This window comes from Eumetopias jubatus, unplaced genomic scaffold (assembly GCF_037043125.1).
Source record: "Eumetopias jubatus isolate StellerSeaLion01/CBP00866 unplaced genomic scaffold, mEumJub1_p1.0 scaffold_125, whole genome shotgun sequence".
NCBI lineage: Eukaryota > Metazoa > Chordata > Mammalia > Carnivora > Otariidae > Eumetopias > Eumetopias jubatus.
The window spans coordinates 426,701-441,545 of record NW_028274931.1 but is presented as its reverse complement, the minus strand read 5'-3'; the positions used below and the strand labels follow the sequence as shown (position 1 = coordinate 441,545).

The window sequence follows — 14,845 nt, the reverse complement described above, 5'->3', positions numbered from 1 at the left end:
GGCAGCTCTCAACATGCAGTCATGCAGAATCCTAAATAACATTGTCAACTTCAGTGTGGTGTTTCACAGAGGACTAACTTGGACCTTCAACAACATCCTTGCCAATATATCTTTGGAAGTTCTGGTCCTGAGAAGTTTATCAGAGTAAATGGAAGCTCTGGTCACAATTAAAATAAAAGGACCAAGGACATTTTCTGGCAAGTAAGAGAATACATCACCTGATAATGAAATTCAAATGGTTGTCACAGTGTAGATGCTCTTGGCTTCTGACTCCTATTGGTTTTGAGGGCTTCTCCAAAGGTGGGCACCAAATGCATTCTCTGCCCAGTTCTGACACTGTGACTGGTGGCATGCATTGATGAGGTGGTAACTGGGTGCCACCTTTAGTGGGAAAGAGTTATCACAGAGCTGAAGGTCACATCAGGACTGGTTAGGTCCATGCTGGAGTGTCTTCCCTAGGGCCCAAGGGCAGTTGCTTTCTTACTGACAGCTTCATAATTCATTCTGCACTGAACTAGATGTGCTCATGTTGACTCGATCACTAAGGCCTCTAGTGACACTGTCGTAGGATGGTGGGAAAGATGTGGTAGATGCAGTTTCAGATTTGTCTGGGAGTGTGCAATTTTCATTTGCCATGAATACAATAAAGCCTTCACCTAGGGGTGACACAGCCTCCTCCTCAGCCCTGGGCACACCTGGGGGGGTTGGAGATTGTCATGGAGTGGTGTAACACATAGCTCTGATAGGCCTTTTGAATGACAGTAGCTGAAATATCTTCCTGCTTCCACTGCAGGGTGGTTGCTATTGGTTCATAGGATGTTTTTGAAACATTAGTTGCCATAAACTTCTCTTCCATATTTGCCTTCAGAGAATCCAACTCCCCAGATTCTCTGAGAACATTTCTAGTGAAGGCAAAAAGAATGTCCAGTGAATCTTATCTCCAGGGACCAAGGGTAGGTCCATCTGGATTAATATATTCCGACTGGGTTTTGGGATTTGCAGGGCCCTGAAAGGGTGTCTGCAAAGTCTGAGAGGGGAGAAAATGTAATAAACTGAGTGGCCTCTGGGTCAAACTTTTCCCAGGTCTCATAGAACATGTCAAAGTCATCCTCACTCAAAGGTTCGCTACCCCCCTGCGTGGCCACATTGAAGTTCTCCAGAATCATGGCAGTGTACATGTTGTCCACGATGAGGAAGGAGATGATGATGTACGTGGTGAAGAAAAGGATGCCCATGGCTGGGTTCCCACAGTTCCCCCAGGAGCCATTGCTGTTGGGCAGATTGGAGTCACAGAAAGGGGATCCTGTGTTGAAGATAGGGCTGAGGAGCCCATCCCAGCCAGCTGGTGTGGTGGTCTGGAAGAGGCACAGCATGCTGTTGGCGAAGGTCTGGGAAGTTGAACGTGTTGTTGATGCCAGCCTCCCCGCTTACATGGGGGAAGCTGACTATGCCGAAGATGGAGTAGATGAACATGACAAGGAAGAGCAGCAGTCCTATGTTGAAGAGAGCAGGCAGGGGCATCATGAGGGCAAAGAGCAGTGTGCGGATTCCCTTGGCTGCTTGTATCAGCCTGAGGATGTGACCAATCTGGGCCAGGTGGATGACTCGGAAGAGCACTGGGAGAAGTAATTTTCAAGTGAGGTAAGAATCGCAGAAAATACAGGCCTTTAGAAGAGGGGGGAATGATCTAATCAGTACTTGCAAGCATGAGCCCTGACAAAGCTGGCTGCAATCCCTGTCCCATCTCTGCTCTGTATGGATCTCCATGTGAGTATTTGTATTCAAGGACTCTGGGCCTTCTGAACCTTGCACAGTGGCTGGCATAAAGTAGGGGCTCAGCACGTGCTCATTGCATAAGTTTTTCTCTCTCAAGTAAGACCCACGCTTCCCACCCTGTTCTTATCTTTCTTTCTCTCTACCCGGAATGTCTTCTTCTTAGTCAGCCTCCATGGTCAAAGCCCTATCTTCCGCAGCCTAGGTTAACTGGAAGCGACTACACATTTTTCCACACATACACAGCCTTTGTGTGGTTCTCTCTATGACACAGGCCCTACTCTTCCCTGAGAATTCAGCCTTGGGACAGGCCTTTTCGTCCACCTTTTCCTGGTCCTGTGCTCTGTGAAGGCCAGGATCCCCTGTGATTCATCTCCCCATCTCCCATTGTGAAGATTGACTCAGTTCCTGTACATGGTCCTGTGGATCATTGTACAGAGCCTGGTGTTAATTATAAGGTGGTCTGAAGAGTCGGGCAACTTGCTGACAGCTAAAGTAGACAGGTTTTGAATGGCCAGCTGTCTGCATAATGGCTTTTATTTGTTTCTTTCATCTCCGGCTGTGTTTGAACTCTATGTTAGGGCCTGGAGATGGGTTTGTTTAGTGTCAGTTATGGCCCTCCCACCCCCCAACTATGAACAGAGTTGGAAAGATGAAGAATGTAAAAGTCTCCCTATATGATATCTAACTTGAAAATTTGTGAAGCTTGATCTTGGGGCCGTGGATGTCTATTGGGACCGCAAAAGATTAGATGAAGCCTTTAGGTCAGACAGGATTCAAAATCTCTCAGGACAAATGGTGAGTGTAGTGGCAAGCTCTCTCTCCTTGCCAGGGTTCCCTTGACGCTCTTCCCCTACCTGCCTTTTGTCATATGAATATGGGTGGTCACAGTATTGTGCTGGAAGGAGGAAGGAAACAGGAAGAGATTTGGGAAGTAGTTATAATATTGTATTATAAAATCTTTATGAAAGCCCCTCTCCTAAAGCAAGTTTAACTGGGATATTTTTCCACAGCGTGGGGTATGTGTCTATATAACCTACTAAGATTCTGCCAGCCAGCCAGCCAGTCTACATAATACTTCAAGGTAGTATGAGTCTTCATACTTGTAGCAATTAGATACTCAATCCATGTCTTGCAAGTGGGAAGGAAGAAAATGAGAGGGGGAGGGCAGAAGGAGGAAGAGGTGGGTTCTTTCACTTGTTTTCCAGCTGTCTCTATGACTGATTTCTAACCAGTGGATGGTGTTGCTGTGCAGGTCATAGGCACTGGTAGTTAAGGTGTCCCCATCATAGAATGGAGTACTTTGAGTATATTTTATTTCTATAGTGTTGTTAAGGGAAGTCACATAAGCAAGCTCTCTTCTCTACTGTAAACTGAAAGTGACCTTTAGAGTTTCTCACTTGGAAAGCAAACGAACAAAACAAACCTCCCACAAAAAACCAGCAGCAACAGGAAAACAAAACAAAACAGAAAACAAAAATAAACGTAAAGCTCCCAAACAAATAAACACAACCCAAGGCTGTGTTTCAGCACCAGGGTGGGGAGATGGATGAAGTGCTGCCAAGTTGTATTTAGATGCTGTTAGCTCTTGATGGTAAATCAATGGAAAATTAAATCTACAGCAATGTTCTGACATGAAAATTAAGCAGGTCATGATATAACAGGTCAGGATATATTTGTAATGCAAAGTAAACCTGGTGCACTGTCATTTGGCCTTTGTAAGGCTAAACTGTGCCTCAACCACAAGAAGGCTAAGGACATTCTCTTGGTTGTTGGTAGGAGGCAGCTAGTTCATTAGAAGGACATTAGCCTGGTCTAAATTCAGCTCTACCCTTTACAGACTGTATGACTTTGCATAACTTTCTTAATCTGTAAGGCTCAATTTTAAATGTATAAAATGAAGATAATAACACTCCTTCAGGGAGCCATTGTGAAGGCTCCCAAGGAGCCCAGCCCAGTCCTCAGAAGTCAGCAAGCACTCAACTGTGGTGGCTCCATTCCCCACTTGCGTTTCTGACCTTATGCGTTTTCTCTGAACACTCGTTGGCCCCCAAATACTGGGCCTATCATTCAAACACCCAGACTAGGCCCTAAGAGCATTGATCTCTTGGCATTGATCTTTGACTTGTCTATCACTCACATTCCCTAAGTGGACAGTTATATAATGATTTAACTGCAGATCTTTGACTTAAGAATCTCCTCTGAACACTCATAGTCTTTGCTCACTCTTCTGGCAACCATCTCCTTTTCCAGAAAGTATTTAATGACTCACCTCACATCGTACCACCCATTCTCCTCTTTGAAGACCATCAAGAGAAGGCCCTCTGGAAGTTCCATCATCTTATATTCTCTGGAGAAGTGCCTGACTGTCCCCATCAGCCCCAAAGTTCAGGCAATGGGCTATGCACACAGTAGGTGCCTAAAAACACTTTGTGACAGCATGGAAAATGCCAATGGAAACTCTCCATTTCACAGAGAGGACAGGGGCATTTTAAATCTGCCGCTTTTGGAAAGCAGCAAATACTGGGCTCCTCTAACATGTAATGTATATTAAAAACGTTTGTTGTCCTCTTGGTTTTGGAAACAAAACAAAACAAAACAAAACAAAACAAAACAAAACAAAAAAACAGCCCAAACAACCCCAAGCAGAGTCTGGGCTTCCCCACCACCTGTAAGCCCACTTACTCCCAATCGAGAGGACCATGACAATCAAGTTAAACACATTCCAGCCTTTGGTGAAGTAGTGATGCTGCAAGGCAAACATCTTCATGACACACTTACCCATGAAGAACTGATTGATTTTGTTAAGGATTTTTGTCTTTTCTTCGCTCTGTTCATCAGTCTCCACCATCATGGTGATCATGTTGAGGCAGATGAGGACCATTATGACAATGTCGAAAGCTTGTCTGGCACAATGTCAAAGACAAAGCCCTGGTACTTGTTCTGAGAAAACAAGAGATGGTCCATCAGGGCCTTTCTGGCCAACATACAAGAGGCATCTGGAGAGGCTGCATTCTCCATAGATGGCTTTCTAAAATCTGTCTGTTGTCTTCCTCACACCACATCCAAACAGAAGCCAAGTCCTGTCCTTACTCCTTCCAAAATCTTATTCTTAGTTGATTCTTCTTCAATGCCTCAATTCAAGTCCTTGTTGCCTTTCCCACCCCCTTGAAGTCACCAGGCACTTTTGTCTCACTGGTGCACCATTTTCGAGCTGTTCCCATCCCATCTCCTGGCTATCTAAATCCCAATAGTCCTGAGTGATCCATTTTTCTTAAGCCCCTTCCAGGGAGATCTCCCTAATCACCTATCACATCACACCACATTGCCTATTTCCTCTCTCCTCTCACAGGCTTCGTAGTCCGCCTTGAGTTCTAGCATTTCCTGTGTGCTTCGCTTCTTCTCTACTAGATAGCGAGCTCCTTGAGGATGGGGCCATGTCTTATTTATTTATTTAAAGATTTTATTTATTTATTTGACAGAGAGACAGAGAGCACAAGTAGGCAGAGGGAGAGGGAGAAGTAGGTTCTCCACCAAGCAGGAAGCCAGACGTGGGGCTCGATCCCAGGACCCCAGGATCATGACCTGAGTGGAAGGCAGTCGCTTAACCGACTGAGCCACCCAGGCGCCCTGGCCATGTCTTATTTAACATTGTGTTCCCATAGTGCCTGCAGAGGATGAGTTCAAGAACTGCAAATTCAGTGGCTGCTCATTCTCCCCCACCCCAAGTACTCCAGGGCAAGAGGGTAGGCCTGGAGTCCTTCTTGTTTCCCACTGTAACTTCCAGACCTTTGCTCCTCCTGAATCTTGCAAAACCCTTCCTCCTTTGAAGCTTGTGTCATCTAGGTAGTTTACCTTCATCTCTTCTTCATTGCTGCCACTTACCAACCTCCTGGTCCTTCGGCTTCATTACTGAGGAGTGAGGCTTTTGGCCTGACTTCCACTCTTGGCTACTACCTCTTGGTTCCTTAGCTAAATCTCTCATGACCTAGCTGTTCCTAGCTTAAAGAAAAAAAAAATCTTCCTGAACCTTACATCTCCCTCCAGCTACCACACTACTTCTCCCCCCACTTTCACAGCCAAATTCTTGAAGGCATGTTGTGCAATCACTGTTCCCCCTCACTCCCCACTTCACCTCCAAATGGCTTTTGTCCCCATCCTGCCACTGAGATGGTTCTCGTTAAGATCACCAATGACATCCAGAATGTAAATCCAAGGACACTTGTTTGGCATTGCTTGCCACACCTGCCACCTTGAAACTCTCCTTTCTTAGTCTCCGTCATGCCTTACTTCCCTGGTTCTTTTCTTGCCTTTCTGGATATTCTGTTTTGAGTCTTCTTTATGCAACCCTTAGATGTTAGAGTACCTCAAGGCTCAGTCCTAGGCACCCTTTGCTCTTCACCCCATTCCTTCTCTCTTAGGAATCTCTGCACCCTGTGAATTGGTACATGTGCGATTTTCACTAATTTTTTAAATATATTTTTTAATTATGTTATGTTAGTCACCATTAAGTACATCATTACTTTTTGATGTAGTGTTCCATGATTCATTGTTTGCGTATAACACCCATTTTTTTTCCTATGTCACAGGATTATAGTCTCTTCAAGGGCAGGAACTTTGTATGTGTTGCTCACTGCTCTATCCCCAGTGTCTGCCGAGTATCCCCAATGGCATGCAGTAGATGCTCAATAAATAGATTAATGAATGGATGACAGAATGGACAGCTCTGAATTACTCACACCTCAAATAAAATTAGAAGGCCACTCTATACAACAGGCACTTACTGAATGTATACTATGTGCCGGACTCTGCATGAGTGGAGGCAGAGAGGACCCTGTCATGAGTCTCATCAGGGAGCTCACAGGACCTGCAAAGCAGACATGGGGGAGAAGGGCTGTGACAGAGGCTGGGTCTTGCTTTCTGTTTCTGTTGGGTAGAGGTTGCTACCCTGTGGGTTAGAGCAAAGAATCAGACCCAAGTGGGTCTGGCTCTGGGCATAACTGCTGGCCCGTGTCTTTTCTGGAGTGGGAGAGGGATTGAAGAGCCACTAATAACTTCCATTTCATCACTGAACATGGTGAAAAAATAAAGGGCCATTTATGACCACACAACTTCTAATTAAACAGAGCAGGTGACAACATCACTAAGTTGTAGGCATTGAGTTTGCCCTGGATATTTGGATGCTGGGGAATGAAGCAGCTTGCTGGCTGCTCTTGGCTTAACCTGTGGGCAGGGTTCACTTCTTTGCAACTCTCAGTGCTCTCAGAGATGATGAAGTGATGATGTGATATCCTAGAGCCTATTTTCCTATAAAGTGAAGTATGTGAAACCTGCTTTTAGTAATTTCTATAGCAGGGAATGTTATAGAATAAAATTTCCCAGTCTTGTGGAAGCTGTAGTCTTTCCTATGGAAGAAGCATACAATTTAGAACTTGAGCTTTGCCAGTGGTGAGGAGGAGTGTGAGTGTGTGTGTGTGTGTGTGTGTGTGTGTGTGTGTGTGTGTGTATCCCAGGTTGACCCTGCTGTGAAATGGCACCCATGCACCTGGGATCAGAACTCCTGTATCAATGCTCAGCTTATGTGACCAGCTTAACCTGTTGGGACTGCTAAGGGAAGAAGATGAGCATTCCAGGGCCAATAATCTAATGAAAAGAGAGCTGGATCTGGGAAGGTGAATCTTAGGTAGGAGTGGGGATTTCTCTTTTTGCTTGTGTTTCTTTCTTGGCTCTGGACTTTGAGGAAGCCAGATGATCAGGCTTGTCCCACTGGGTGGTGGGTGCCAAGATGTTGTCTGCCATATGGATGCTGGCCAGGAGCAAGGATGGGCCAAGACTTGTGGACCCTGGAGATCAGCCAAATGCCGTTACTGCTTGGGCCCCCGCTCTGCTGATTTCCCCTTTGGAACCCCTAAGACTTCAAAGTCTTGGTTAAATGTTCCAGACTTGCCTCGGCTATGATAAGGGGAACAAAGGGCTATGCTTGGAACAGAGTATTAAGGAGAGAGCCACATTCCTCCACTAAAGCTAGGACAGTATCGATAGTTAATTAGTAATTCACCCCCTTCCCATCCAAAGGGATGATGAATCTCAGAAACACAGTTGGGCTGTGAGGTCTCACTTCCCTTATCCATGTGGCGAGCCTCCCCCATTGCCAACCTTGGAAGGTCTTGGTTATGGCTTGATTAGGAGAAATGGTGATTTTGTCATAGGTCTTCCTGCCCAACCATTGGCTTCCACTCTGACTGTAGTGCCTGGAATTTCAACATTAGGTTCCTACCTTTGTATTAAGATAGTGTCCTCTCCAGGGTCCCTTTTTGAAATGCAGCTCATCCTATCCCAGTGAAATTGTCCTCCTTGAGAGGAGGAAGCTATGGTGGCCTGTGGGATTAGTTGATAAAAGGGGAGAATCTGAGATGTTATAGAGAGACTGAGCAGTGTGTAGGACAAGGTACTAACAATTGTCATGATTTTGCCAAGGGATGTCCCTAGCACAGACTCCTTACCATCTGGTTCAAGTGTAGATTGAGCATCAGTCCAGCCACCAAGTGAAGGCCAGCAGGGACTCAGCTGCTTGTTTCTCTGTAAGTCTCAGGCTCCTCCTCCTCTGACTTGATGCTGATTGGTTGGGCTTAGCCCATTTACCTACATCTTTTAATTCTGAGCTTGTTCCTGCCCATTGGACTGGCTGACAGAGGGGTACTCCCTGAGGCTTAAGGCTCACTCAACCCCAGATATCTTGATTTGATGGGGGATTTGGAAGGAAATCTCTGCCCCTACAGAGGTCTGAACATCCTATCACCCCTCATTATAACACTTCTTATCAGAATTGACCATAGGGATACATTTATGACCACTGTTTCCAAGGAAAGTATATCCAAAGGTCATAGCATTTTTTTTCTCCCATAAATGTTTTCAAGACTATGTGCTTATGATGTTTTTAGTAACTTATACAAACCCCATGCCTTGATTTAGAAATCCTAATGCCTTGGCCAATAGAATATATGTCTCCTTAATTCTAGGGAAAGTTCCTCTCCTTTGTTGCAGGTCCTTAGGCTTTGCCCTGATGGTGGTGGTGGTGGTGGTGGGGGGGAGTCTAATGGCATAAGCACCTGTAGTTTTCTTCACAGATACTGCATCTTAACCACAGAAAGGTTATGTAAACGGACAAGATGCCAGTTCCATTCTGATGGCTCAGAAATTCTTGGAAGAAGTTTCATTGTACATTTCCTACATAACAATACTCCCACTCTCAAACCTGTTCATCCACTCTCAACGGAAGCCAACTAGAGGTTTGACATTTTCTATCTTCTGGTGGAGGACTGAGAAGAACTGAGGTGATAATATGTATGGTTTGAGTGTTGCATTTCATCGGGGAATAAAAGGCCATGTCTCTTAGGGTTTTTGTGAATAAAGGAATTGAAGTGGAGTATAGCTCTAAGTTTTGGTCAATCTTTTTTTTTTATTGTTATGTTAATCACCATATATTACATCATTAGTTTTTGGTGCAGTGTTCCATGATTCATTGTCTGTTCATAACACCCAGTGCTCCATGCAGAACGTGCCCTCCTCAATACCCATCACCAGGCTAACCCATCCCCCTACCCCCCTCCCCTCTAGAACCCTCAGTTTGTTTTTCAGAGTTCATCATCTCTCATGGTTCGTCTCCCCCTCTGACATACTCCCCTTTTCTTCCTCTCCTGTTATCTTCTTCTTTTTCTTTTTTCTTAAAGTTTTGGTCAATCTTTAAACACAACAATGGGATAACTTTTGGCTCCTATTTACCATGACCGTGATGGGGACCAGGATCCCAGGGGCCTGGGTTTTGGCCATTTCCCATCTGTCTACTGTAGGCATGGGGTGGAATTTAGGGTGAGCCTGCAACCTAGATCATGATGCATAACCACACAAATGCTTCATTTCAGGGCTCTTACCACATTTAGTATCATTTAGCCTAACCTGCTCCCAATCCTGTGATTGAACCCTAAACTGTTTGCAGAACTCAGTACTTCCCTAAACAGGTCTATTTGGAGTACCTGTGGGAGATATTTGGAAGACCAAAGTTCCTTCTTTTAGACTTCTCATTCCTTGGGACTGGGAACTCTCATTACATCATCCCCAAATTCAATCTAGATTTCCCCCTTCACAGAGAGTGCTGGCCAACCCTTACCCACCATTGGAATAAGCTATCAGTTGGATTTCCAGACACATTCTGCTTCAGGGAAGCTCTGGGGCTCACCAGAGGTCATGGGATGGGCTTCTGGGGCTTCTTGGAGCCCAGCTTCTTCATGGCATTGTAGTACTTCTTTTGCCCCTCTGTCATGAAGATGTCCTGGCCCCCTAAGTACAGGAGAGGATAAAACACACCACTGTTTTTAAAGCAACAAGAACCCCCTGGAGTACCAAAATCAGAGCATGCTGGAGAAGAAGAACATCTCTACCTTCTCCCTTCTCTGAAGAAAGACATGTCAAGGACAGAATCAAGCAGTGTCCAGCCCAGGTGCCACAACCAGTGACAGAGTGGGTGGGAATGAGCCCCAGCTCTGACTCCCTGCCTGAGTCTCTGGCACAAAGCCTGTTTATTTCTCTCCTGCAGGAACCCAGAGGTACTGCATGGGCAGAGGGTGGGAAGAACTTGGGAGTGGAACCTAAGGAGAAGGTAAATATCATTTTAAATCGGAGCCTTGCAACCAGCCTGATCATTTTAGTCAAAACCACTGGGCTTCTGGAATCATAGTTCCTGCCAGGGACAAGAGCTTCCCTCAGGGCCTCCTTCTGCAGCAAAGACCTTGAGATCCAAACCGTTAACCTCTTCCTGGAGAGGAGGAGCTAAGGACAGTTACTGCCTTATCCAAGGGTCTTTGGAGAACTCTTGATCCAATTTGCATTGCCCTCTGCTATTACAATGCCAGAACTTCCAACATCAAAAATGCCTTCCTCCTTTAGCTTTGGGTTTTTTTTGAGGACCCTCTAGACCTCCTTCATTCAACCCCCCACCTTTCACTCCCTGGCATAATGTGAATTCTTCGCATTTCCATAGCATGTTTGTATAACTGAGATCACTGCAAATGCTCGGGAAATGGGCTGAGATCTCTGGGATTTGAGAGGAGATTTTAAGAAAATCTGTGGATACAGAGAGCTTCCAGGGAGAGACATCTCAGTGGGGCAGGGGCAGAGGTTTGGGAGCACTGGGTAGGGCAACACTGAAAATCCTGAGCAAGGAGTCAGCAAATATAATACCCCCACCCAACTTCAACCCTGGTTTATCTCATTCTATCACCTAACATGGCCAACTCCCTGGCAAGGTCGTACTCAGTTGCCTCATCTATAAAATGGGAGAAGGGATTGCTTGAATGGTCTCAAAGCCCTCTAGGGTGCTGATGACATTGACCAGCACTTCACAGCTGTCTTGCTGAGTCCCTCTGGGGCAGAAAAGGGCTGCCCACTTCTTATGCCCAGAACTCTGGCCAAGGACTTCCTATAGGTGGGAAGACCCATGCCATTTGACATTTATTTTGAATTATATTAGTATAATAGCTCAGTCTTAAACTAGTTGCTTCTTTTATTTTTTAAAATATTTTATTTATTTGAGAGGGAAAACGAGTGAGAGAAAGAGAGAGAGAGAGAGAGAGCACACAAGCAGGGGGGAGGGGCAGAGGGAGAGGGAGAAGCAGACTCTCCACCGAGTGGGGAGCCCAAGGTGGCAGCTTGATCCCAGGACCCCAGGATCATGACCTGAGCTGAAGTCAGACACTTAACCAGCTGAGCCCCCCAGGCACCTCTAAACTAGGTCCTTCTTGAACAGGCTTTTACTTTCCTCTCACCAGAATCCTATGAGTAGGTATTATTAACTCCACTGAATGGATGAGAAAGCTGAGGTGCAGAGAGTTTTTAGAAATTGCCAGGGTCAGCCACCTAGCAAGTGGTTGAGTTGGGAATGCAAGCCCAGGTTTGTATGATGCCAAAACCAATGCTGGGCCCTTATCCATGTGACTTATCCATAGGACCCTGTTTTTTCCTCTGGATTTCAGCCTACATTAGTCTAAAGGGGTGCTTCATCTACCTCAGAGGAATGGAGGGTGTTAAATGAAAGGATTAATAGAGGGTAACAAGAAAGCATTTTACACCTTTAATGCCCTAACATTTTAATGTAAACGTGAGAGGTTATCTAGGATTCGGTTCCTATTCATCAGAGTCAGCATCCATGGAGGCATAGGTCTTTCTCCCCATCCCAAGGAGGGTTGGGATTCTGCCAATACTGGAGCTCTGGCCCTTGCTGAGGCCTCCTGACTTGGTGCTTCTGGGGGTCAGAGCTCCAGACAGAGGCAGCAAGTGCTGGAGCCCTTTCTTTCCCTGTTGATGTTTCCCAAGGGTCCCCTGAGACACACCCCGCACACCTGGTTCCAGCTGGGAAGACCTGGGCACTCTGGGAGAGTGGAAGGGGACCCAGACAGAAGCAGGGATATTGTTGACACAGAGAAATGCAGCTCTTCCAGCAGCAGCCCCACGACACCAGGCAGGGGTAAGGGCTGCAATCAGGGTGCAAAGGTGGGTATTGGTGTTAAAGGCCAAAACTGGGCTCCTGGTGAGACACGAGGGCTAGGAATAGTGTTTTCTTTAGTCATGAAGTCAGGGGACAGGGAGTGGAAGATTCACGGGAACACCTGAGCCCCACTTATCTTTTTTTTTTTTTCTGTTGATTGTAGTTGTCAATTATGACCCCAACAAAGAGACTGAATGTGAAGAAGCCACCAAAAATGATGAAGATAATGAAGTATAAGTACATGTACACCTTGTCTCCCCACTTGGGCTGCAAGTTCACCTGTGAACAGACAAGGTGAGGCATGGGGAGCAGGTGGGTGTATGTTTGTGTTCATCCCTGAGACAAGAACCTGGGTGTGGGAGGGTGGTTTGTTCGGGAGTCAGGAAGCAGGACTGAGGGAGGGGGAAGGTAAGCAGGAGAAAAGCCAAAGGGGGTGTTGATAAGCAGCCCATCACTGGGGGGCAACTGGTGTTCCATCCTGTTGGGGTTCTCCAATGAACTGTGTAGAATGCACCTCAGAATTGTACCTCTAAGGGATTGGGAAGCTGGAGCATTTATCTGCAGACTCCCGAGACTCACCTGTGAGGGTTGTCCCTATGAACATTCAATCCCCTGCCCTTAGGGGAGGGGCTGCTGAGCAAACTCTGACCCTGAAGAAAGTCAAGTCTCAGAGAATCAGAAGCACAGCACCAGAGTGACCTCAAGAGGTGGGCCAAGGGAATTGGGGCAGGGCATCAGCTCTGCCACAGCAGCAAAGGGTCTGTCCTCAGCAGCGTCCATCTCCTCCCCCCGGCTACCATGATAATACCCTTGTTGTAGCCACCACCCTGCTCCTGCCTCTGCCCAGGGAGTGTCCTTACACACAATCCTGGAGAGGTTATCTGACATTTTCCTCAATGGTGAGCGGGAGAACTTGAAAAGCCCAGGGAGTGTGCCTGTAAGGGAAAAGGTGAGGTTGGCTTCAACATTCAATAGAGGGCCAGCTGGACACTGCTCCAGGGAGGGATAAGACCAGGCTGTTGGGGGACTGCCTTATCTGGTACCAAAGCCACCTTCAGCCCATTTCAAATAGACTGATGTGAGTGGAATGCACCGAGGGGAAGGCAGAAGGCACGGCAGGCTGGACTCACATCTCGGGCATCCAAAGCTGCATACACGGTGTCCATCCAGCCTTTAGAGGTTGCCTGGAAACAAGGAGCAGAGGCCACTCAGTGTCTGCGCATTATCTACACCGAACTCCGTTTTGATTCACTTGTCTGTTTTTCTCATATCACGGGCCCCCTGGAGGCAGTCCTCTATACCTGCAAGGGCGAAGCACAGCACCTGGCCCACCACAGCTACTCAGGGAGTATTTGTTGAACCAATCATGAACAAACAGTGGGATGTAGGAAGGTGTGGGTAAGTGCGTGACAAATGTATCAGCAATTGCATCAACACCTGATTGGATGAGGGCAAGGTATGGATGAAAGAATGGGTGTGTGAATGTGTTTGCCTGTCATCACCACCAACACTTTCTATCATTATAATAGACCTGGAATACAATTGTTACTGTCTAGGAGAGGATCTGCAGTAGAGGACTGAACAGGGGGCTATATCGTGTCTATTTTGTACAAATAGTGAATTCTAAATCATCACCTGATACAATTGCACTGCAGGGTCATCCCTTTATTCTGTGCTGCCAGCCCACACTTGTCTAACTGTACCACTGTGACATTGCTTTTAGCCTCATGCTAGTCTGTAGGAATAAGTAGTGACTTCAGCTCACACTGATTGCTAGCCCTTGCAAAGTCTCTACAAAGCAACTTCTGGAAGACACCAGACCATCCACATTATCAAGTAGCCAAAGGAAGAGACATGGTTAATCTCCAGACTTACCACCTGCAGAAGTGTTAGGTAACCGATCGCAACATTATCAAAGTTGACTTTCACATTGACCTAGAAGAAGCTGCCACCGTGCTTCTGATCTTTATAGTCAGATATTATATTCACAATAGACAGAGGCACAAGAGAAAAGTATCCATTGGTTTTCTAGATACACTGCCCAAACTTCCCCTCAAAGAAGATCACACCAATGATGCTGAAGATGAGGTAGACGAGGAGGACATTCATGATGGATGGGATGGCACCCACCAGGGCATCTACCACCACCTGGGGGGAAATGCAAAAGGATCTGGAAACCTTCATGCTGGATCCCACTTCTGTCTACACTCACTTAGTCTGCTTCATGAGCCAGTGGCCTTTGGAGGTAGCAAGAGAAGTCGGTTAATTAAGACAATAACTCAGAAGACTGAGAGGCACTGGACAGCTGAAGATGGGTTTAGATCTTCTCCCTAAACATTCTGGGCAGGTTTTAGGATCTTTTCCCGGGATTGAGGGGATGGATGAACTTACAGTACACACACGCTCTCTTAGGGGTGTTGAGTGTGTGTGTTGTGCTGGGACATACAGACTTCTAGAACCTTAATTATTCTCCTTTAATGCTATTTTAAAAGGGCTTTTTAAAAATATAGTTCAAAGTATGCCTCGGTCAAG

General features: G+C 46.2%; 1 pseudogene; it reads right to left on the bottom strand.

The window, feature by feature from the left end:
• Window positions 1-455: 455 nt before the first annotated feature.
• The window catches only part of LOC148161581 (sodium channel protein type 10 subunit alpha-like), a 32,219-nt pseudogene continuing 17,829 nt past the window's right edge, over window positions 456-14,845 (bottom strand).